Source organism: Saimiri boliviensis, chromosome 12 (genome assembly GCF_048565385.1).
Source record: "Saimiri boliviensis isolate mSaiBol1 chromosome 12, mSaiBol1.pri, whole genome shotgun sequence".
NCBI classification, from domain to species: Eukaryota; Metazoa; Chordata; class Mammalia; order Primates; family Cebidae; genus Saimiri; species Saimiri boliviensis.
The window spans coordinates 94,688,294-94,712,774 of NC_133460.1; the positions used below are offsets into that span (position 1 = coordinate 94,688,294).

General features: G+C 47.0%; 1 pseudogene; it reads left to right on the forward strand.

Moving 5' to 3' along the window:
* Positions 1-19,095, forward strand: part of LOC141580646 (eukaryotic translation initiation factor 3 subunit F pseudogene) — a 35,799-nt pseudogene extending 16,704 nt beyond the window's left edge.
* The last annotated feature ends 5,386 nt before the right edge of the window (positions 19,096-24,481 follow it).

Genomic DNA, 24,481 nt, shown 5'->3' on the forward strand with positions numbered 1-24,481 from the left:
ATAAAGACTTTGGGACAGAGAAGCAGGGGGTCGTCAGGACAAGGCAGGCTGAGGTATTGGGAGGGTGGGGGGCTGAGAGTCTTGGGAGAAGACCAGATGGCTCCCTGCCATGTCCCCATCTGGGCCTCTGCTAACTTTAAGCCAAGTGAGCAGGGCCTGGTGGACAAAGGCCAATGTGCCCATGAAGGGTCCATGGGAGGTGTGGCCTGGGCGAGAGGAGAAGCCAGGGTTCGCCCTTCTGTGTGAGGCCTGGCAGCTTGAGAGTCTGGGCCTGGCGTCCCCTCCCCCAGGCACCAGGTGAGGAATCCAAGCTCCCAACTTGTTCAGAGGATCACGTACCATCTCCACGCCACCTCTCAGCTCACCTGTGAGGGAGGCCCTGGGACGGCTCCATTCAGTGTGAACATGAAGTTTTCCTGCAAGGAGCTGGGCTCTGGTGGCAGAGCTCAGGGAGAGGCTCAAGGCTGCTTGGGAGAGCCTGGTCATGGCCACCAGCCCTGTGAACACCGTCCACCCACTTCCAGCATGGCCCCAAACCCAGAGGATGCAGGCTCCCAGCACGGGATGGGGTTCTGCCCGGGGAAGGAGGAAGGAAGCTGCCTGCCCTCTGCCTGGGCCCCTGTACCACCCTCACCCCAGCATGGTCTGGCTGCCATGATCTCCGTTCAACCTACATCTGTTTCCAAGGCTTCTTACTGTGCCCAGCACCCTGAGGAAGAGAGAGGATCAGAGACATCCCACCCTCCGTCGGACAAATTCTCTTACTTCCACATTTCTGCCTTGGCTCCTTAGAGAACTCTTACAGGCCTCAGCTGGACCCCCCCCACCGACCCACCTGAGCTCCAACCTGCGAATCACACCAAGGCTGCTCACCATGAAAAAGAACTGACTTCGCCTGCTCTCCCTCCCTGTCCAAATCCATGCCAGGCTTTCCTTTGCAGCTAAGTCCTTCCCAGAGAGACACCAAGATAAAAGCAGACAGAGCTGGATTCAAACTTCATCCCAGCTCTTTACGAATTTGGGCAAGTTCCTTACTTTCTTTGAGCCTCAGTTTCTTGATCTGTAACTGGGAAAATGGGTGCTTCCTTGCCAACGTGTTGCAAGGATTTAATAAGGTGTCACTTGGAGAGCACCCTGCCCTCTCTCCCTGGCAGGTACACAGAGAACTTGATAGACCATAACTCACAGGCCACGTGGCCACCATTGCCCATGGACGATACCTCCGAAACCTCTCTCCCGTTCAGCTCCTCTTCCCCATTGTCACAGCCCGAGTCTAAGCCCCCAGTTCCCTGCCTGAATTCATTTAAAACAATGAATTCCTTCACCCCCTTACTGGTCTTATTGCTCCCTGTCTCACCGTTCAGTCCAGCCTCCTGCTGCAGAAGAGCGAGCTCTTTAAAATGCAAATCACCGTCTGTCACTCACCACCTAGTTGCCTATGACTTGCGAGAGATGAGATCAAACTTCCTTTGCCCGGAGAGGGTCCATTGGCAACCTGGCCCCATCTGCCTCCTGGCTTGTTGCTCCCCTCCCACCAGTCACCTCCCTCTGCCACTTGCATTCACACTAGAGGCCATCGCACCTGTTCTTTTCCCGGCTTGACGGGTCCTTACCCAGCTCACCTGAGAGCCAACTTCTCATCTTCTGGGGTGGAAGGAGACCTGCGATGTGGCAGGCACTGTGCTAAGCATTTTATTTGCATTATTTCATGAGACAGATACTATTATCCCCGTTTCGTGGGTAATAAAACCAAGTCTCAAGTGGTTAAACACAATTCAAACCTTGCTCAATTATCCTAAATCCATACCTCCCTGGTATGGCTATTTCCCAGCTCAAATGCCTCCTCCTTCATCAAACCTTCCCCCATTACGAGTGTGGAGGCGGGATCTGGCTTGGAGTTTTAGGGGACAGAGTACGTCAATGAATTGCAGAAATGGAAAAAGTTTGTTTGGGGTTAAGTGCGTGATGAGTCCAACGAACAGATTCAGCAGTTCCCATATTCAAGGAACATGTCTGGGTGCTGGACAGAAGGAAAAATTAATTGGTGGGCAATAACATGTTGGCAAAGATGTGGAGAAATTAGAGTCTTCATACATTGCTAATGGGAATGTAAAATGGTACAACCGTATTTGAAAAACAGTTTGGCAGTTCCTCAAAAAGTTAAACATAGAGTTACCAATTCTACTACTCAGTATATACCCAAGAGAAATGAAAACATATGTCTATGTAAAAATTTTCACACAAATGTGCATAGCAGCATTATTCATCATAGCCAAAGCCTGGAAATAAATGTCCGTCAAATGATGAATGAATAAACAAAATGTGGCGTCTGCATGCAAGGAATATGATTCAGCCATATAATGGAATGAAGTACTGACACACACTGCAACATGGTGAACCGTGAAAACACTGTGCTAAGTCAGAGAGATGTGCTAAGTGAAATGATACGCCTATTGTATCGCTATATGTGAATGTCTTGCGATGTCAAGAATAGCAAAAAATCAGCCAGGTGTGGTGGCTCATGCCTGTAATCCCAGCACTTTGGGAGACTGAGGCAGGTGGATCACTTGAGGTCAGGTGTTCGAGACCAGCTTGGCCAACATGGTGAGACCCTGTCTCCACTAAGAATACAAAAAATTAGCCAGACGTGGTGGCTCGTGCCTGTAATCTCAGCTACTCCAGAGGCTGAGGCGGGAGAATCACTTGAACCCAGAAGGCAGAGGTTGCAGTAAGCCGAGATTGAGCCACCGCACTCCAGCCTGGGAGACACAGCAAGACTCCATCTCAAAAAAAAAAAAAAAAAAAAAAAAAAAATAGTAAAAATCCGTAAACACAGAAAGAAGCTGAAGGGTTCCCATGGCCTCAGGGTGTGGGGTAAATACAGTGACACAAATGGCTGTGGGGTTCCTTTTGGGTGTGATGAAAATGTTCTAAAATCAGATAATGGTAACAGTTTCAGAGCTCTGAATATAATAAAAACCACTGAATTGTATACCCTGAAAGGGTGATTTATATCCTGACAAAGCTGTTTTTTAAAAACTTGGGCCAGGAATTCAGGATCAGCCTGGGCAACATAGTAAGACTTCCTTTCTACAATTTTTTTTTTTTTAATTAGCCAGGTGTGGTGATATATGGCTGTAGCCCCAGCTATTCAGGGGACTGAAGTGGGAGAATCACTTGAACCCAGGAGGTCAAGGCTGCAGTGAGCTGTGTTTGCATCACTGCACTCCACAGAGTGAGACCCTGTCACAAAAACTGGCTATAACCTAAATGTCCAACAATAGGGGCTTCTTGAGAAAACTGTGATTCAGTTGATAGACAACTCTGCAGTGATTTTCAATGATACAAAATGTTGACATGAAAATGTTTTAAGATTCTTTCTCGACAAGATGGCCACACCGGCGGTATCAGCAAGTGCTCCTCCTGCCAACACCAGCCCCGGCCCCGGCCCCAGCGGTGGTCCCAGTCTCGGCCCCAACCTCAGTCCCAGCCCCAGCGCCAACGCCAGCACCAGCTGCGGCTTCGCCTTCCACTGGAACTCCAGCCTCATCCTCAGACCCTGTGGCTCCTGGCCAGACCTCGGCCTCAGCGCAAGCTCCGGGGCAGACCCCAGCGCTCGCTCTGCCTGGTCCCGCTCTCCCAGGGCCCTTCCCCAGCGGCCGCGTGGTCAGGCTGCACCCAGTCGTTTTGGCCTACATGGACAGCTACGAGCGACGCAATGAGGGTGCTGCCCGAGTTATCCGGACCCTGCTGGGAACGGTCGACACTCAGCGGAGGTCACCAATTGCTTTTCAGTGCCGCACAATGAGTCAGAAGTTGAAGTGGCTGTTGACGTGGAATTTGCTAAGAACATGTATGAACTGCATAAAAAAGTGTCTCCAAATGAGCTCATCCTGGGCTGGTACGCTACAGGCCATGACATCACAGAGCACTCTGTGCCGATCCATGAGTACTACAGCCGGGAGGCCCCCAACCCCATCCACCTCACCGTGGACACAAGTCTCCAGACCGCCGCATGAGCATCAAAGCCTATGTCAGCACTTTAATGGGTGTCCCCAGGAGGACCACGGGAGTGTTCACACCTCTGACAGTGAAATATGCATACTATGACACTGAACGAATTGGAGTTGACCTGATCATGAAGACCTGCTTTAGCCCCAACCGAGTGATTGGACTCTGAGGTGACTTGCAGCAAGTTGGAGGGGCATCAGCTCGCATCCAGGATGCCCTGAGCACGGTATTGCAATACGCAGAGGATGTACTGTCTGGAAAGGTGTCAGCTGACAATACTGTGGGCCGATTCCTGATGAGCCTGGTTAACCAAGTACCCAAAATAATTCCTGATAACTTTGAGACCATGCTCAACAGCAACATCAATGACCTGCTGATGGTGACCTACCTGGCCAACCTCACACAGTCACAGATTGCCCTCAATGAGAAACTTGTAAACCTGTGAATGGGCCCCGGGCAATATACCTGCCAGTCTGGGTCTCAACCCCAGGACACAGAAGTGAAGGCGAAATGGGTTTTTTGTGGTCTTGAGTCACACTGAGGCAGTCAACTGCCTGTGACTCTAATAAACATAGCCTACCTTTTGTAAAAAAAAGAAAAGAAAAGAAAATGTTTTAAGATTATTGAGTAGTTAAAAAAAAAGGAATAATAGACTCACAATATAGTATTGGATTCCATTCTGGTGTGTGTGTGTGGTGTGTGTGTGTCTTCATAACAAAATGGAAAGATCACCAAAATGTTACAGATCCCAGCTGGGCATCAGGGATACATTTTATCCTTTCTGCAGGCGAGGTGGGGGAAGCCATCGGAATTTTCTAGTATTTCCACATAGTAAACACCTATTAGTTGTGAAATTTCTAAAAAGAGTAGTTAAGAGGTCTTCCTTGCCACTCCAAGGGTTCACAATCTAGCAAGGAAGACGAATACAAACATTGCAGAGGGAGGCGGAGAGACTGAGAGAGGGTGGTTCGGTTTTACTGAAGGGCTGCAGGGAGCTCTCCGGGGAGGGATGGGGACGGAAATTATGGCTGAGGCCCGGCTCGTTGGCGCACACCTGTAATCCCAGGACTTTGGGAGACCGAGGCAGGTGGATCACTTGAGCTCAGGAGTGGAAGACCAGTATGGGCAACATGATGAAAGCCCGTTTCTACCAAAGAAATACAAAAATTAGTCAGGTGTGGTGGCACATGCCTGTAGTCCCAGCTACTAGGGAGGCTGAGGTGGGATAATCACTTGACTGGCAGGTCGAGGCTGCGGCAAGCTGTGATCACCCCACTGCACTTCTGCCTGGGCAAGAGAGAGAGACTGTCCCAAAAGCAAAAAGTGTGGCTGGAAGAAGCATACGGGGGGCAACACCAAAAAACTGAGCCTATGACCCACGATTTCTGGGAGACAAATGGGGAGGGGCAAATGGGATTTCTCATCAACTGTTTCCAGAGATTTTGTGTCCTGTGACCCAGTCCTTACCTTATGTGACTGAATAATTCTGAATAGAGTGTGTGCCTTCCGTACTCCTATAACCATTGGCAGGAGATTGAGTACATTTGTCAAAACCCGTGACAAGGTAGTCATCAAACTCACCTGGTAGCAGTTTAATGGGGTCTGGACCTGGGGCAGCCACCGGGTGGCGGATGCGAGTGTGGGTGCAGAGAGGCAGGACACGGCCCCTCTGTCCCCTGCAGCCTCCCACCTCCACCTTCCCTTTGCCTTTCTGGTTAAATGCTGTTTCTGCTCAAGCTGGGGAGATGCCTAGTGGGCTGTGAACAGAAGTCAGAGGCTGTGAAATAACCTGAAAGGTCAACAGGAAGCAGGGAGATAAATCATGAGGAGAACGACTTAGGGAGGGCGTGGGCTGGGTTTGATCTTATTTTTAGTGGTCTTGGTGGTGACCGCGGTGGGGAATTGAGACCAGAAGCAGGAAGCCGGGTTTCCCAGCCTCAGCTTTTGATGGTTTCCGGGTCCCCATGAGCCAGTGAAGACGCGGCCCGCCCCTGTGATAAACCAGGATGCTAAGTTGCCTTTGTCCCTGAGAGATTTTCATGGTTTTTTTGCGAAAGCTGCGAGGGATCCCTCGAATCATGAATAAGGCAGAGCACGTTAACCAGGATGTGAGCACTGCCCTGCACATGCTTCATGAGTGAGCCCCCCACACATACACACATACACAGGGTGTGCACTCACAGCTGGGGGAAGGGAGCTTCTGACAGAATCCAAAAGGCCCCACAATTTACCCCAAATTAACAATCACTAATAAGGCCAGATGTTGTGGCTCACGCCTGTAATCCCAGCACTTTGGGAGGCCGAGGTGGAGAATTGCTTGAGCCAGGCGTTCGAGACCAGCCTGGGCAACACAGCGAGACCCCATCTCTTAAAAAAAACAAAAAACATTAGCTGGCCATGATGGTGCATGCCTGTAGTCCCAGCTACTTGGGAGGCTGAGGTGGGAGAATCATCTGTGACCCATAGGTCAAGGCTGCAGTGAGCCAAGATTGTGCCACTGCACGCCAGCCTGGGTGCTTCCTGGCTAATAGTTTCCTTGTCTGGTAGTGAGCTGTTTCCTGGCTAAGAGATGGCCATCTTTTCGCTCTGTCCTCACATGATGGAAGGGGCAAAGACTCTCTCTGTGGCCTCTTTTATAAGATCCATAATCCCGCCATGAGGCTCTGCCCTCATGACCTATATCGTCTCCTGAAAGCCTCACCTCCTAATACTGTCACACTGGGAATCCAACTTAAACACAAAAATCAGGGACAGGAGCACAAACATTTAAACCATATCAGGTTGTCAAAAATAGTTTGAATCTCAGCATGGTGACTGATTTGCTGTGGGATTTTAGGCAAGTGACTTAATGTCTCTGAGCCTTAGTTTCCTCATCTGAAAGTGTATCCAAATGAGATATGGCACCTGAAAGCATCCAAGGAGTAGTCTGTATCTGAGTCTCTCTGGAAAGGTTGGGCAGAAAGGCATTCTGGGACAAGCAAGGCCAGCGTTCAGATTAGCACCTGGACTGACAGAAGGCACAGGGGACAGAGGAAGGTCCTGAAGCAGCAGGAGTTGGGTCAGCTAGGGGCTTTCCAGTTGTCCAGAGACCCTGCCACAAAGAACCACTTCTCTTTCCTCTGTCTGAGCCTCTCCCTTCCTCCTCCCTAATACTTCCCAGTAACCTCTCCACACACCTCACCAAGCATCTCATTCTTACCTGGTTGGCCTTTCCAGCTACTGCGTAATCTGTGTTCTGACTCCTCCATACTCCTGGGAGTGCCTCAAGGCTAGTGAAATGGCCAGGAAGGAAAAACAGCAGAAGGGAGTCAAGCAGACCTTGCTACAAGCCTAACAGGACTGAGTTGTGAGACCTTGGGCAGCTTAATTCCTTTGAGACTGAATTTTTTCATCTGCAAAGAAGGAATCAGTAAAAGTACCTTTCTCTCGTGTTCGGAAGATTAAAGGAGGTATTGCACGTAGAGACTTAGATGGAAGGAGGTAAGCTCTCCGTGAGTCCTACTTGTTTTTTTTCTTCTTGCCCCCATCATGTGGAATGCAGCACTGAGCCGGGCCTCGGCTTCTAAAACTCAGCCAGGTATCATTGCAGTCCTTTGCCAGTTTTTCTGGCCAATGCTTACATGACTGGCTTATTGAAAATAGAGGCACTATACTCCAAAATGCCCTTTTAGATTACTGATCCCAAACCTAGTGGCATGTCAGAATCATCTGGGGAAGCTTTCTTTTTTTTTAAAAAAAAAAAAAAAAAAAAGATTCCCAGACACCACCTTACCTACCAAATCAATCTCTGGGAATGGGGCCTGGGAATCTGCACTTTTAAAATGCCCCTCAGGTGGCTCAAATCCTGCCGGCAGATCATTATTTTAAAGGAAAACACCCTTCTCTTCTGTTATAGCTTCTTGTCGGCAAGTTTTGAGCCATCTTGTTCCATTATTCACAATACCACACATCGGACAATGACAAGGTGTGTTTATTTTTTTTTCATTCATTCAACACATGTCCATTTAGTGTCTCCTGTCTAGAATAGCAGCTGAAGTTTAAGCTCGGGTCCAGTTCATACCCACTGAGATGGCTAAAAGACAATAACAAGTGTTGACAAGGGTGTGAAGAAACAAGCTTCCACACACTGCTGGTGGGAATGTAACATGGTGCAGCCAGTCTGGTAAACAGTCTAGCAGTCCTCTAACTATTAAAATCATAGGTTCTCGGTCCCCCTGTCATTCAGCAGCTCCACCCCCAGGTGGAACCCGAGAGAGATGAAAACGTATGTCCATCCAAAAACTCGTCTTGCATGATCATAGCAGCATTATTCATAACACTGAAAAAGTGAAAACAACCCGTTCACCAACTGATAAATGGATACGAAACTGATCCATACATACGGTGCAATACTTTTTGGCAGTGAGAGGAAATGAGGTGCTGATAGATGCTACAGCAAGGATGAACCATGCAATCATTATGCTAGGTGAAACAAACCAGCCACAAGGGACCACATATTATATAATCCCATATATATGAAATGCCCAGAGTAGGCGAATCTATAGAGACAGAAGCAGATAGGACTGAGGGACTGGGAGAAAATGGGGAGTAACTGCTAACAGGTATGGGCTCTCTTTCTGGGATGATGAAAGGTTCTAAGATTGATGGTGGTGATGGTTGCAGGACTCTGTAAATATGCTAAAAACTGTCTGATTTTACACTTTAAATGGGTGAATTGTATGTGAATAAGATCTCCATACATTTATTAAAAGTAGAGAGTTCAGGCTCTGAAGTCTGACTTCCCAGGTTGGAATCCCAGCTCTGCTGTTTCACTAGTTGGGCAATTTTAGGCAAGTAATATAACCTCTCTATACTTTAGCTTCCTCCTTGTAAGATTAATTTAGTTAATATGTGAAAAAGTTCAGCAAACATTAGCTTTTCTTGTTTTGAACCAGGCATGTTCTAGATCTGTGCTGTCCAATACAATAGAGAATAGCACTTAAAAGGTAGCTAATTCCCACCGTCCCGGCAAAATGCAGCTACTCTGAATTGAGATATGCTAAAAGGACCACATGGTGGCTCACGCCTGTAATCCCAGCACTTTGGGAGGCTGAAGTGGGTGGATTAATTGAGGTTAGGAGTTTGAGATATGCTGAAAGTACCAAACACATCAAATTTCAAAGACTTAATATAGAAACTAAAATACTTCATTACTGTTTTTTATAATAATTACATATTGAAATTTTTTTTTTTTGATACGGAGTTTCACTCTTGTTACCCAGGCTGGAGTGCAATGGCGCGATCTCGGTTCACCGCAACCTCCGCCTCCTGGGTTCAAGCAATTCTCCTGCATCAGCCTCCTGAGTAGCTGGGATTACAGGCATGCGCCACCATGCCCAGCTAATTTTTTTTTTTTTTGTATTTTTAGTAGAGACGGGGTTTCACCATGTTGACCAGGTTGGTCTCGATCTCTTGACCATGTGATTCACCTGCCTCAGCCTCCCAAAGTGCTGGGATTACAGGCTTGAGCCACCACGCCCGGCTGAAATGTTTTTGATCTATTGGGTTAAATAAAATATAACTGTAAAATTAATTTTACCTTTTACTCTTTTTTAAATTGTGGCTACTAGAAAATTTAAAATTGCATAATGACCAACTAACATCATAATGAATGGTAAGAGACTGAAAGCTTTCCCCTAAGATCATGAACAAGACAAGGTCATGAATCGATCATGAATAGAAGTCTGCTCTTGCCACTTCTATTCAACATTGTGCTGGAGGGTCCAGCCAGGGAAATTAGGCAAGAAAGTGAAATAAAAGGCCAGTACAGAAAAAAAAGAACTAAAACTGTCTTTGTTAACAGATAATCTTTTATATAGAAAATACTAAGACATCCACCCTCCAAACACCAAGCTATTAGAGCTAAGAAGCAAGTCCCAGCAAGATTTCAAAAGATATAAAAAATATAAAATTTTTTTATTTAATAAAAAATTTAATTGTATTTTAATACATTAGCATATAAAAATTATATTTCAATACATTAGCAATTCAAAGTTCAAAAATGGAATTTAGAAAACAATTTCACGTCTACTAGTATCAAAAGGAATAAAGCACATAAGCATACATTTAACAGAAGTACAAACAAGATTTGTACATTCAAAACTGTAACATATTGCTGAAGGAAATTGGAGAAAACCTAATTAAATGGAAAGACATCCCATAGTTGTGAATTGGAAGGCTTAATATTGCTAAGATGGCAATATTCCCCAAATTGATCTAACAGATTCAGTGCAATTCCTATCAAAATTCCAATTGACTTCTTTGTAGAAGCTGATAAGGGGATCAAATGAATGTGAAATGTATGTGAAATGCATGTGGAAATGTAAGGAACCCAGAATAGCCAAAACAATTTTGAATAGAAAAATAGAGGACTCATACTTCTCAATTTTAAAACTTACTACAAATCTACAGTAATTAAGACAGTGTGGTACTTGTCTAAAGATATGGACATAGAGATCAATGGAATAGAAATGAGGGACCAGAAATAACTCTCACAGTTATGGTCAGTTGATTTTCTTTTCTTTTATTCTTTCTTAGAAACAGGTTCTCACTATGTTGCCCAGGCTGGTCTCGATCTCCTGGGCTCCAGCGATGCTCCCACCTTGGCCTCCCAAAGTGCTGGGATTTATAGGCAGGCAGGAGCCACCATACCCAGATGTCAATCAGTTATCAACCAGGGTGCCAAGATCATTCAATGGTGAAAATAAGAGTCTTTTCAATAAATGGTGCTGGCATAAATGGAGATCCACATGCAAAGACAGGGAAGGACTACACCTTGTGTTTCCTGTGTCAGGTGTCAATGTGTGAAGCTGGCTGAGATTAAACATCCAGTGAGAAAGGAAAAACCCTTGTCTCTTCCTGGGACTCCAGCCACCAGAGCAGGGGCACCAGGCAGTACCCAGCACCACCTGAAGAAGTGCCTGTGCTTTGACCCAGCAATTCCACTTCTAGAACTTTTCCCTACATATACACATGTGCACCATGACTTAGGTATGTCGTTATCCGCCGCAGCATTGTTCATAACAAAAGCCCTGGAGGAAATCCATGTTCATCAGTGGGGGCCTAGTTATGCTGCATCTATAAAGGGCCATCATTTATTTAGCAGTAAAAAAAGGATGAGAAAGCTCTGTATGTACTAGTAAGAAACAATCTCAGGGCCGGGCGTAGTGGCTCACGCCTGTAATCCCAACACTTTGGGAGGCCAAGGCGGGTGGATCACGAGGTAAAGAGATCAAGACCATCCTGGTCAACAAGGTGAAACCCCGTCTCTACTAAAAATACAAAAAATTAGCTGGGCATGGTGGTGCGTGCCTGTAATCCCAGCTACTCAGGAGGCTGAGACAGGAGAATCACCTGAACCCAGGAGGCGGAGGTTGCAGTGAGCCGAGATCGCGCCATTGCACTCCAGCCTGGGTAACAAGAGTGAAACTCCATCTCAAAAAAAAAAAAAAAAAAAAAAAAAAAAAGATCTTTAAGATAGATCATTAGGTTAAAAAATAAGGCACAGTATTCAAAGTATGTTAATTTATTTTGTGTGTGTGTGTGTGTGTGTGTGCGCGCGTGTGTAGGGAAAAGGAGTGTTTCCATAGATGCTAGAAACTAGTGCATTTGGTTGACACCAGGAAGAAACTGGGTGATTTGGCAAGGGATAAGAAAGAAATGTTTTCTCATATATTCCCAGGTCTCTTTTGTATCCAGAAAAATAAATGCATATTCAAAAAAATTAATAAAAGAAACCAGCAGAGTTGTTTTGCAAACTTGAATGCATGTTCTTCAGCCTAGTTTGACCTGAGCTACAACAGGAACTGGAAGTCATGGTTGGCTGTTTTTCCTGCAGAATTATGGTGTGAGTTACTTTACCTCTGTTCAGAAGTGCAAGGGTGGGGTTGGTCAGTCCCCATTCCTTTCTTGCTTCCAGGGAGGTTGAGGAACTAAAGATTCTTCAGGCTGAGCTTTGAACTCCTGGGATCCTTGGCACCCTGGAGGCGTTGCAGAGGGCAGCTGTTGGTGCCTGCACCCTTCTGCTGTTCTTGCATGCAACTCAGTGGGGAGGTGTTTCCTCATGCCTTCAGGAAAGTGGCCCCTTAGGAGCAATGGCACTGCCCAAGGGCTCCCCCATCTGATGGAGACGGAGGAAGCCTGGCTCTGGCCCACCTTGGCCCCAAGTTGAGGTGGGAGATCAGACAGGTAGGTGGTCTGTTCCAACAGTCCTCCCATGGAGCACCCCCTTTCCTGACCTCACAAGGGACACGTGAGGATTTTCAAAGGAGAATGTGAAGCAATCGGGCTCTGACTGGTTTTTGGGGAACACCAAATTTCCCACTAGGAAGTAAGTGGCTTACTCCCCAAACTGCCTCTCTGGTCCAAACAAAAAAAAGTCTGGGAAAGGCAGGATGAACAGAGTTAATCAGCTACCTTCACTGCAGTCCTTCTCAGAGCCTTAAATATGCTGAAAGCACTGGGACATGTCAGATGTGGCTGTCACATGTATCCCTTCCCAAACTTGTTTGACCACAGAAGCACTTTGGAGGAAAACACCTATTAAACTCTCCTGGTATAAAGGCAACCCATGGAGGCACAGTTTGAGAAGTGCTTATTAGGTGAAAGTAGGGTAAACACAAAACACTATTCAGAGGCACAATGGTAGAGATAATGACTGCAATATAAATTCCTGTCATTCAAACCTATTCAGTTTCCCTGGCCCTGCTCACAATGCTAGGTGTTTTTAAAACTGCAGACTATAAACCATTTATGGATAATGAAATCAATGTAGTAGGTTACAGTTAGCTTTAAAACAAATGACTTTGGATGGAACAGAAAATAACAGAGGGTATTGCGTTTAACATGGGTAAGTTTTGCTTTGTGAAGCACATGTATGCACTGGTTTGTGATGAAAGTGTGTTTCTTACTGTAGATGATAGTCAAAACATTCAAAAAGACGTTGCTCTGGAGCTCCTCTTTCAGTACTAGGGAAATTACCATGTGAGGGCGTCCCTACTCTCTTCTCCCAACTGAACCTGTGTGACTGTCTGCTGAGGGCTTTGGGGACAGGGGCCTCTCTCTGGCTGTGTGATTGCCGGACAGATTTTAGGATTAGCAGTGTCACCTCACCGGACCCAGAGAATGACAGAGGCCCCCTTTGTTATCCAGTGTGCCCCAGAAATACAACTGATCTTTCATTCTTTTTTCAAATGCTGTTCAGCCTCCCTGACCAAAAGCACCTTTCCACCTGGGGAAAAATAGGATTGCTTTGGGGGCTCAAGCTTCTTGGTCCGACTTAGACATCCAGAATGAAACTCCCTGGCCTTCCATTCTGAAAACTCATTTAAACTTTGACTCTTGGATATTTCTTTTCAGCTGTTGTGTTTTTCTTTCTTAAAACATTGTGCCTGGACATAAGTCATTTTCTTACTCTGATTCTCATTCTCTGTGATGGGTGAGTAATGTTTAAAACTTCAGGGCGGAGCTGGGCACGTGGCTCAATCTGTAATCCCAGCACTTTGCGGGGCTGAGGTGGGAGGATCACTTTGAGCCCAGGAGTTTGAGACCAGCCTGGGCAAAAGGGTGAGACCTTTTGCCTCTACAAAAAAAATTTTAAAATGAATGAGTAAAATGGCATGCACCTGTGGTCCCAGCTACTGGGAGGCTGAGGTGGGAAGATCACCTGAGCCTGGGAGTTCAAGGTTGGAGTGAGCTCTGACCATACCACTGCGCTCCAGCCAAGGCAATACAGCAAGACTGTGTCTCTAAATAAATACATAAATAAATAAGTAACTTTGGGGAGTTTCACATTGACCAGTTGGAGCAAATATCCTGAGAAGCTTTATTTATTTATTCTCTATTATTGATTGATTGATTCTCTATTAAGGGGTACTTTGTCAAAATTCTAGCACAGCCATTGGCAGCTGTGTGACTCTGGGCAAGTGGCCTCTGTTTTCTCATCTGTTCAGTGTGGGTAATAAAATCTGCCTCCCAGTGAAGTTATGAGGATTAAATGACACAATTTCTCTAAGACATGTATCACAGTCCTGGCACATAGTAAGAGCTCAATTAAGAATTTTTTTTAAGACAGACTTTTGCTCTGCCACCCAGGCTGGAGTGCAGGGGCACAAAATCACGACTCATTGCAGCCTCAACCTGGGCTCAAGCAATCCTCTCACCCCAGCCTCTGAGTAACTGGGACTACAGGTGCATGCCACCACGCCCAGCTAATGAGAACTAATTTAGTCATTACTCCTCCCACTACTTTGCAGCGTAACTCATCTCTTTCCTTGAAACTTGAAGTGATCTGATCCAGCCTTCTGTGTCTTTCAAAGGACCTGTCAAGGTTTGTAAAATAGCTTTGCGTATTTGGAAGAAGTCCCCAAGCCTGCAGAGATCTCTGCCCAGACTCCCAAGCTTTCTGTCACCTCCTCAGGTAGAAAGAGAGAGTCTAGTGTCATGAAGAGTTCCGGGAGGCTCTTCTGTGCCTTGAAAGAGCACCCAGGGCCCTCTGAAGGGATCTCAACTTGCCTTCCCTGTAGGTTTTGCTTAAGACTTTTTCCTGGTTTTTGTGCTGAATGTCCTGGGTCCCGGGAAACCCCTCCATCCCAGGCACACCAGGTTGGTTAGTCACCCTACTTCCCAGGACCCCCTCTGGTGGCCTTTATCCTCCACCCAGGACTCCCTGCAGCCTCTCGCCAGGAATCCTCCTTCCCTCGCACACATGCACACTCTCTGCTTTCCTGCTCCCGGGCTGGGCAGGGTTCCCTCCCTCACTGGCTTCAAAGGCCCCAGCTTCACTGGCATTTCTCAGTTGATTCATCCACCTTCTCAACTAATCTCTGTGTTCTTTGAGACCAGGGACTCTGTCTTATAAATTCAGCCTTGCACCCCTCAGCAGCTCCCACCACTTGAAGGGGGGACTGGTGCCTGACTAAGCGCTGGGCAGTTGGCTCAAAATCAGGAGGGGGCAGCTCCAAGGACCACCTCCCCCTCTCCTCCCTCTCATCGCACATACCTAGGATGCCCCTTGGAGTTCTACAAGGATGCCGTTGCCCCGGACATGAGTAGAATCAGCTGAGAGACCTCCTTTTGACTAGAACCATCAGCAGAGATGACATTGTGGCCTCTGAGCCAGTTTTGCTCAATGGGCCATGTTATCAGGAATTCTAGTGACCTTTATTAAAAGTACCAATTCCAGCTGGGCTCAGTGGCTCATGCCTGTAATCCCAGCACTTTGGGAGGCTGAGGCAAGTGGATGACCTGAGGTCAGGAGTCCGAGACCAGCCTGGCCAACGTGGCAAAACCGCATCTCAACTAAATACAAAAATTAGCCAGGTGTGGTGGTACAGGCCTGTAATCCCAGCTACTTAGGAGGCAGAGGCATGAGAATCCCTTGAACCCAGGAGGCAGAGGTTGTGGTGAGCCGAGATAGTACTACTGCACTCCAGCCTGGGTGACAGAGACTCCATCTAAAAAAAAAAAAAAAAAAAAAAAAAAAGGCCAGGCATGGTGGCTCACTCCTGTAATCCTAGCACACTTTGGGAGGCCAAGGCGGGCAGATCATGAAGTCAAGAGATCAAGACCATCCTGGTCAACATGGTAAAACCCCATCTCTACTAAAAGTACAAAAATTAGCTGGGCATGGTGGCACGTACCTGTAGTCCCAGCAACTTGGGAGGCTGAGGCAGGAGAATCGCTTGAACCTGGGAGGCAGAGGTTGCAGTGAGTCAAGATATGCCACTGCATCTTGCCTGGGTGACAGAGTGAGTCTCCGTCTCAAATCAAACAAAATTCAAAATTCCAGTTCCTGGGCTCTTACCTCAGGTGTACTCAATCAGAATCCTTGAGGATGGGGCCCAAGAGTCTGCTTTTGAATGGGTAATTCTGATGTCAACTAAAATCTAGAAACCATGATCTAGTTGTAGAACTTTCTTCACCTGCTCCACACCCGGGTACCTTTCCTGAACTCAATTTTGGGCTCACATCTACTAGAGGAGCTGATGTCGGCCCACCCAGTAATTTCAGGGCAGGGGGTCAGGTGGGTGGTAGAGTGGCCCAACAGCGTGGTCATTCAGAAAGGACGATATGAACAGGCCAGCCCCCTTCCCCAGCCTGGGACAGACCCTAGAATCTGGAATTGGTGAAGGGGAAAAGATGGTTCCAGAGCAGCCTGGCCAAAGACCAGGGTCTTCCCTCTTCTAGCATGTGATCTTTGCAGATGTGTAAACCCCAATATTAGTTTTGAGTTTTTATTTTTTCATTTTTATTGTGAGACAGGTCCTTGCTCCATTGCCCAGGCTAGAGTGCAGTGGCACAATCTCAGCTCACTGTAGCTTTGACTTCCTTGGCTCAAGCGATCCTCCCACCTCAGCCTTCCGAGTAGCTGGGACTACAGGTGCATGCCACCATGTACAGCTAATTTTTAAAATTTTGGTAGAGATGGAGTCTTGCTGTGTTGCCCAGGCTGTTCTTGAACTCCTGGACTCAAGCAATACTCCCGCCTCAACCTCCCAAAGTCCTGGGATTACAGGTGTGAGCTACTATGCCTGCTCTGTTTTAAGATTTTTTTTTTTTTTAATTAATTCTGAAGTATTGCTCACCCGGAACTGGACCCCAAAAGAGGACTTTAGGAGAGCCGCAAATCCCTTGAAATTGACTACACAATCGAGCATTTTGTGTGTGTGTGTGTGTGTGTGTGTGTGTGTGAGTGAGTGAATGCACTGCACACTTGTGCTTAATAATGGTTAGTGATATGGACTGTGGAGTCACACTCACCACATTTGAAGCCTGGCTATACCAGTTTACAACCAGTGACACAAGTAACTCAAGCAACCTCTCTGAAGCTCTGCTCTCTCATCTGTAAAATGGGGTACTGAGAATACTTACTGCATGGGTTCTTGCTAGGATTAAATGAATCAGTACATGTAAAGCACCTAGAACAGCACTTGGCCTGTGGTAGATACTACTGATCATTAACTGACTAAATAATAGCTTTTGGCATATCTTCAAAAATCAGTGTTCCAAAAGGAGGTTAAGAAACAGTGAAGTTCTCTTGAGGCCCAAGGCGCGGTATCATGGGGTGGTTAGGACTGTAGTACTTCCCGCTAGGTGCGGTAGCGCACGCCTGTAATCCCAGCACTTTGGGAGGCCGAGCAGGCAGATCAGGCAATCAGGAGATCGAGACCATCCTGGCCAACATAGTGAAACCCTGTCTCTCCTAAAATACAAAAAATTAGCCGGGTGTGGTGGTGCACACCTGTAGTACCAGCTACTTGGGAGGCTGAGGCAGGGGAATTACTTGAACCCCACAGGTGGAGGTTCCAGTGAGGTGAGATCGTGCCACTACACTCCAGCCTGGCAACAGAGCAAGACTGTCTCAAAAAAAAAAAAAAAAAAAAAAAGAGTATAGCAGTCTATCAACGAGATCTGAAGGCTCTGCCAGTTAATGTGGGGCTGGGGACAAGTAACTGCACCTCTCTAAGCCTATTAACGCATCCCTAAACTGAGATCAACCAGGGCACTCATTTCATGAGACTTCCGTGACGGTGAACTGGGGGGCCGCATTTGGGGTGCTCAGCACAGCGTCCAGCAAGCATCAGCGAAGGCTCAGCAGCCATCACCATCATTTTGTTGCCACAGAGGTTCCCAAGAGTGGAGACTTCTCTATACTACCTCCTTTGCCGGCTTCCCCGAAAACCATCCACCAAAGCAGTCGGGAGATTGGTCCACAAAAATCTCCTTGCATCCATCCATACTGTCTATGAAGGAATAACTTCTCTGCAAGGAAGAGTTTGAACAAGGACAGGCTCCCTACTGTCAGCCCCACAGTGGAATCACTGAATCCCCTCCGAGCTAGAAATGAAAAGCCTCCCCCTTCACCTCCTCCCCTTCATCTGGCAAATGTGGCTTCTCTCTGCTTTCCTCCTGGCTCCCAGGGCTCCTCCCAGTCCTGCTTTAGGTATCTCTGGGGCATCAGGGCGGCTCTGAAGACAGCTCAGGTGCCCTGGAGCCGTCAGAAGGTGCCAGAAAGTCTGACACAGTGGCTGAGGAAGGGCCTGCCTAAAAATAGAATCTCCAAATCTCAGGCCACACAGGAGTCGGAAGCCCTGATGGAGTATCGGGTGTAGGTTCCTCTCAGTGGCGGCTCCCTAAGGCCAGGCCTCCTACGCCTGCTTAGTGCTTACTAAAAGCAAACTCTGGGGCCCCCCCTGGAGATTCAGCTGTGATTCTGGAGGGGGAGGTCTGGGAATCTGGAGGCAGAGGAGCATCTAGGCAATTCGTGTATCAAACAAGTTGCAGCATCTCTTGAATACCTCTGGGAATGAGGAACTCACTGTTGGCTGTCAAAGGTTGTGGGGAGGATGGAGTTAATGGTTAAGAGTGTGGACTTTGGAGCCAGCGGCAGCGTGTAGGGACCTCCGCTCTCCCAGGTGCTAGCTCAGCCACATTCAACCAGTTACTTAACTTCACTGAACTTAATTTCTCATCTGTGATCTGGGGACAGTAATTAATTGCAGGCATCTACTTCCCAGGTGGTCAGGAAGTTTGCTTTAAGCCAGTGTAGATAAAAGTGCTTAACATACAACTTGACATTGTCGTTCATAAATGGCTGTTGTTAAAATAATAACAACAACAACAACGGGAATAAAGTAGTCTTCTGTTCTCTTTTATGTTAAAGAAAATCTCCCTCTTTAAGATGTATATTAAGGGCATTCCCTCTGCCCTCTGACGCCCCACTTCTTAATCTCTTTTTTGTGACAGTGCTGCAGGTATCTGAAGGCAGGTGCCACATCCCACTTACTCTCCTCTCGCAGAGACGTTTTGTTCTTCCCCTTGAATATGAGGATTCTTAAGGCTGGGTGGTAACCTCCCAGGTACAATTTGAGGAAGAGGTAGAACTCTCCCCCTCAGACCCTCCAGGCACCACAAGTCGCCCAAAGTGTCACATCTTTATTTCTAGAAGACCCTCCAATAAAAGTGTTTGTGACGGTGACTTCATGGCAGCCAGTAGTCACGAGCACAAATCAGCTTTTGGAATGTGTTAGAGGAGGGGAGCAAGACACTCAGGAAGAGGGTCCCAGGGCAGACGGTGGCTGGATCCCAAGCATCCTCCTTGCACTGAAGTTGTACCTCTCTCACCCACACCCTCCTCATCTTCCTTCTCCCTCCTGGTGTTGAACCTATATCCCAAGACCTCTGGAGTAAGTGCCCACCCCCACCTTTTTCAAAGGAACAGGGGCTGAAAACTTCATATTAAATGGCCTTCATGGGATGGAGAACATTGGGCATTTTTTTTTTTTTTTCGTGACAGTTTCGCTCTTGTTGCCCAGGCTGGAGTGCAATAGCGCGATCTCGGCTCACCGCAACCTCCGCCTCCTGGGTTCAAGCAATTCTCCTGCCTCAGCCTCCCGAGTAGCTGGGATTACAGGTACATGCCACCATGCCCAGCTAATGTTTTGTATTTTTAGTAGAGATGGGATTTCACCATGTTGACCAGGATGGTCTCGATCTCTTGACCTCGTGATCCACACGCCTCGGTCTCCCACAGTGCTGGGATTATAGGAGTGAGCCACTGCACCCGGCCTACATTGGGCTTTTTTTTTTTTTTTTTTTTGCAATTCTGAGAGGAGCCCAGTGTCTTCCCATGATGCAGAGGTTGTGTGCGCAAGCTTCGCAGACTGCCTTGGCACTAATCTCGCATCTACCACTTAACCTCTCTAAGCCTCCCTTCATTCATCTGTTAAAAAAGAAAGAAAAAAGAAATAATAGCAATTAACCACTTCACATGGTTACATTGAGAAATAAACAAGATAATCCATATGAAAGTATTCTAGAAGCCTTTGCTACTGTGATCGCCTGAGCTGCAAATGGGAGGGTTCCACCAGCCCCAGCAGGTCTCCACAGCCATGACAGATTTAGTTTAAAGTCCTGGTCATCAGGCATCACACGATGTCCCCTGGAGCCTGCAGGTGGGTGGGGGGACTGGAGTAGCTGTTTGTCTGTGGGGAGAGGTCATTGATTCTGGACTAAGGGCTGGGCTTTACCACATCCCCAACCCCGAGCAGCGGCTCACATGGTACAGTTGAAGTGATGACCCTGGAGCTGCCCTTGAGCCCCTTATGACCCTGGGCTGGGTGAAGGCTGCTGCCCCCTGGAAGGAGATGGTCAGTTTCCATGTCCTTTTCTCTCAACACCTAGGAGGCAGAAATGGGTGTGGCTTTGCAGAACAAGAAGTTTTCTGGCGCCCTGGAGTGGGGGGGTTGCAGGAGGGGATCCTTCCTCTCCCTAACAGCCTTGAGCCAGGGACTTTAAACAACCCAGAGTGTATCTTCTTTCTGTTTGCATTTGGGCTCTGGGAAATTAAGCCTGATGTGTGGTCCTCCCAGGCCTTCCTGGAGAGGATCCCCGCCTTTCTCCCTTCCTCCCCAGCCCATTTATTGTGTTGCCCTTGTGGGCTGCTGGGTCCATCAGTGGCCAAAAACAATTTTTTTTAAATCTGCTAACAAAGAATACTTCCTCTATCCCACACTGCACTGAGGAACTATAAACTTTCTAACAGGAATGGGAGATCAAGAGTCAAAATATGAAACCAGAAAAAAAAAAAAAAAAACAAAACAGACTGTTTTCCTGGAGGGTTTGCACAAAGGGCCAAGATCTGTCTTGCAATGACTCCTTGTTGGAAGGCAGCTGCCCCTCGTAGGGGGCAGACTATTCTTTTCTTTCAGGTCCAGTGAGGTCCAGCCTCCCTGAGGCTTTGAGCTGAGGAGAACCCCAGTCGTCCGCCGGGAGCCCAACCCTGCCTTTATAGATGCAGTATTTGAAGGGAAATGACTCACCTAAGATCACAGCTGAGTGAACCTTAACTTTCCTCTCCCAGGAGGGGGATGTCACACCCCATGTTTCAGAGTTAAACAGGACTGTGCGCAAATCACCACTGTATGATGTTGGATGTGACAAAGGATCTTTCTGAGATACACATTCATGCGTATTAAATGATACCTCCTTTTGCAGAGTCGTCGTGAGGACGGAATTATTGTCTGTGCTGTGCCTGGTCCTTGATAGGTCATCCACTAATCATTCTCTGAGCCCTGACCTCCCCCCACACAGAGGCATTAGTTATTCCCCTCTCTGCCTCGGCTCCTACAATACTTGTGTGGCTCTCTCAGGGCATTACAAATTATTTTATTATAATAATTTATTTAAATGTGTCTCTCCTCTCACTGTAAGCACCTTGAGAGTTGGAGGATCTGAGAGGCACCTGCAGCCCCCATTCCACTCCTGTGCCCATCGCAGTCTGTGTCCCAAACTCACACACATGCCCACGCACATGCACATACATGTATTCATAAGAAGTTGTTGGCTAGGCTCACGCCTGTAATCCCAGCACTTTGGAAGCTGTGCAGGGTGGATTACCTGAGGTCAGGAGTTCAAGACCAGCCGGCCAACATGGCAAAACCCCATCTCTACTAAGAAAATACAATAATTAGACAGGCATGGTGGTGGGTGCATATAATCCCAGCTACTTGGGAGGCTGAGGCAGGGAGAATTGCTTGAACCCAGGTAGCGAGGTTGTAGTGAGCTGAGATCACGCCACTACACTCTAACGTGGGCCACAGAGCAAGACTCCGCCTCAAAAAAAAAAAAAAAGAAGTTGTCATGCACCAATGGCCCAAGGCCTTACCGCAGCAGGGATGGCACCCATAAAGCTGGGCACAAAGTCCTTAGTCTCTCCACGGGCACAGAGGGGGGCTCTTCCTACACTTCCTCAATGTGCTGTGTGCTTCCTGAATGTCCTTGTACTCTTCCTTCTCCCATTAAAACATGAAAATAATAGATGCAGTTTCAGGGGGTAAATGGAGTCGTGTGGGCTGGGTTAGTATTTAGACTTTAAAATAAATAGAAGCTTTTTAGCTCAATGCTTCTTGAAGTATTGTCTTAGTACCCCAGGCATCAGCATTACCTGACAGGCTTGTCAACAAATACAAATAATTTATCTTCTGAATCAGAATCAGGTGGTGGGGTCCTGCAATCTGCATGTTTAAGGAGCATCCAAAGTACTCTCAGACTGAAAGTGGGTTTAGTAGGTGGGTTGAGTCTCGGGCTGTGTAGTTCAGGGTAGAGACGGTTTGTCTAGGGGATGGATGTGCTGGATTCCCTTTGATCCTCAAAACATCCTATGTTGAGGTTTCTGAGAATAAAACGTGGCTTCTACAAAGTAAATTGGATGCATACTGATCTTTGCTCTTTCCTATTATTTTGTAGTGTCTGATATATATATATATATATATATATATATATATATATATATAGAGAGAGAGAGAGAGAGAGAGAGAGAGAGAGAGAGAGACTGAGAGACTCTCTTTGTCAACCAGGCTGGAGTGCAATGGCTTGGTCTCGGCTCACTGCAAACTCCACCTCCTGGGTTCAAGCAATTCTCCCGCCTCAGCCTCCTAAGTAGCTGGCATTACAGGCACCTGCCATCATGCCTGGCTAATTTTTGTATTTTTGTAGGGATGGGGGTTTGACCATGTTGGCCAGGCTAGTCTTGAACTCCTGACCTCAGATGAACCATCCACCTGGGCCTCCCAACATGCTGGCATTACAGGCATGAGCCACCAAGACCGGCCTTATTGATATTTTTTAAACATCACAGAAAGACTTGATCACAGTTTAAGGACCTGTCTTTTATTTGATTAATGGGCATCCACATTACTGATGTGATTTGAAGGACGTGGAAGAGGCCTCCCTGCACCCCAAAACTCTCCCCCAGCATGCTGGCTGTGTCTGAAGTTCTATAATAGGTCCTGCTGCACTTTCTTTGGTTTGGCTTTGTGTTTCTGGGGTTCCCAGTAGTGGCTCCAGCGTGCCAGCTAAGCATTTGTCTATCATTAAGCCACTCAAATTCCAAGTCGAATAACCACAACTTTTCCTGATTTTTCCCATTACTGTGCACTCATTTTCTTCTAATCTGTACAATTGGTGTTTTGCAGTGCTCTGACAGCTACATGTCATGTGTCTCTCTCTTGCTACATTCTAGATTCCTCATGCATATTAAGCAAACATGACTAAAAATGACAGTAATGCTCATTTCCCTTAAAACAACTGTTATTTTTATTTTTTGATGTCTTCCTACATGTCATCATCACTATGCTGATACAATTTTACACAGGTGTAATCAGGGCTTGGAAACTGTTTTGTATTCCTTATTTGCCTGAATTTATTTCATATGTACTTTTCCGCAGATCTACTTAAACTTCCGTATTATCTTTCCTTTTTTATTTAATATTATTTTACCTCTTTCATTTTTCTTTTTTGTTGAGATAGAGTCTTGCTCTGTCACCAGCCTGGAGTACAGTGGTGCAATCTTGGCTCACTGCAGCCTCCGCCTCCTGGGTTCAAGCGATTCCTCCACCTCAACCTCCCAAGTAGCCAGAACCACAGACGCATACCACCACGCCTGGCTAATTTTTTTTTTTTTTTTTTTTAGTGGAGACAGGGTTTCACCATGTTGGCCAGGATGGTCTCGATCTCTTGACCTTGTGATCCGCCCTCCTCAGCCTCCCAAAGCGCTGGGATTACAGGTGTGAGCCACTGCGCCCAGCCGTCCTCTTTCATTTTTCTTTGGAGAAGGCATCATAGCTCAAAAACTTCCTTATTATCTTTTTTTTTTTTTTTTTAAGACAGAGTTTCGCTCTTGTTACCCAGGCTAGAGTGCAATGGCTCCATCTCGGCTCACCACAACCTCCGCCTCCTGGGTTCAAGCAATTCTCCTGCCTCAGCTTCCTGAGTAGCTGGGACTACAGGCATGCGCCACCATGCTCAGCTAATTTTTAGTAGAAACGGGATTTCACCGTGTTGACCAGGATGGTCTCGATCTCTTGACCTCGTGATCCACCCGCCTCGGCCTCCCAAAGTGCTGGGATTATAGGCGTGCCCGGCCCTTATTATCTTTCCTAACGACAATGTGCTATTCCATCAATTTGATAAAGCAAGTGTGCTTAACTAATTTTCTTTTGTTGGGCATTTGGGCAATTTCCAGGTTGCATCACCATGGATCATGCTGCTATATCTTTATATAAACAGGTTTTTAACTTTTGACCAACATCCTGGGGATGGCTTCCACAGAATCCCTTTGGATTTTGAGTTCATGGGAGGGAGGGACTGCACTTGCTGTTTCTTTGACATTGCATACTACCTTTTTTTTTTTTTTTTAATTAGAGACAGGGTCTCCTCCCCATGTTGCCCAGGCTGATCTCAAACTCCTGGACTCAAGTGATCCTCCTGCCTTGGCCTGCCAAAGTACTGGGGTTACTAGTGTGAGCCACCACACCTGGTCATAACATTTCATACTTCTGAATGCCCACCTCTCAACTCCTGACCCCACCCAAGAAAGAAATCTCTTCATCCCGAGGGCTCTATGCTTGTGCTGACTGAGACTGCAGGGGGA